Here is a 1,093-nt window from a genome sequence, read left to right as displayed (position 1 = left end):
CTGCACTCTCCAGGATTGACCAATCGGACCTCAGACCCAAAAGTAACGAGAAATGAATTGTTTCCCTGTCTCATGTTTTCAAACAGACTCTGTGTCTGTGTCTGTGTGTGTGTCTCTGTCTGTGTGTGCCTGTGTGTGTGTGTCTGTGTCTGTGTGTGTCTGTGTGTGTGTCTGTGTCTGTGTGTGTGTCTGTGTCTGTGTGTCTGTGTCTGTGTGTGTCTGTGTGTGTGTCTGTGTCTGTGTGTGTGTCTGTGTCTGTTTGTGTCTGTGTCTGTGTGTGTCTGTGTGTGTCTCTGTCTGTGTGTGTGTCTGTGTCTCTGTGTGTCTGTGTGTGTGTGTCTGTGTGTGTCTGTGTGTGTCTGTCTGTGTCTGTGTCTGTGTGTGTCTGTGTGTGTGTCTCTGTGTGTGTGTGTTTGTGTCTGTGTCTGTGTCTGTGTGTGTGTGTGTTTGTGTCTGTGTCTGTGTGTGTCTGTGTGTGTGTGTGTCTGTGTCTGTGTGTCTGTGTGTGTGTGTCTGTGTCTGTGTGTGTGTGTGTCTGTGTGTCCGTGTGTGGTGTGGGGGTTGGGGAATGGTGAGGAACAAGGTAAAGTGTTTACTGTGAGGCATCTGGAGATACTTTGTGATGGAATGCCCAGGATTGCAATTCTAGCCAATATCCAGCCAGCATCGGGAGCCAGCTGTGAGACCAGGCAGGGATGCTGGGACAATCGCTGTCCTAGGCTGGGCAGTTGGTTAGAGGCTGTGGGCAAAGTCTGGGGAAGGCCAGGGATAGGCCAAACAGCTTCTGAAAGTTGAAACTTATAAAATCTGTCCCCTGGGTGAAGGCTGGATGTGGCCACACAGACGTCCCTTTCACATTCGAACGCTTACCTTTTCACCATTGACCCAGAACAACATTTGATGCCAGGAAGCCATGCACTTGGTGGTGCCAAAGAGCTAATCATTTGTTGACAACATCTCATCATTTCCATTTTAATTACTTGTCAGCAGGAACGTGACTCTAAACCTTAGGCTTCAGCTAAAATGTTGTGTCCCATCCTTCAGGAAGGTTATCAGGTCCTAATGGAAACTGCGAAGGAGATTCTCTGGAATG

Source organism: Chiloscyllium plagiosum, unplaced genomic scaffold (genome assembly GCF_037043375.1).
Source record: "Chiloscyllium plagiosum isolate Xiang-an unplaced genomic scaffold, Cpla_swu_hap1 HiC_scaffold_33, whole genome shotgun sequence".
Classification (NCBI taxonomy): Eukaryota; Metazoa; Chordata; class Chondrichthyes; order Orectolobiformes; family Hemiscylliidae; genus Chiloscyllium; species Chiloscyllium plagiosum.
The sequence above is the reverse complement of the archived record's forward strand: the minus strand, read 5'-3'. Positions refer to the sequence as shown.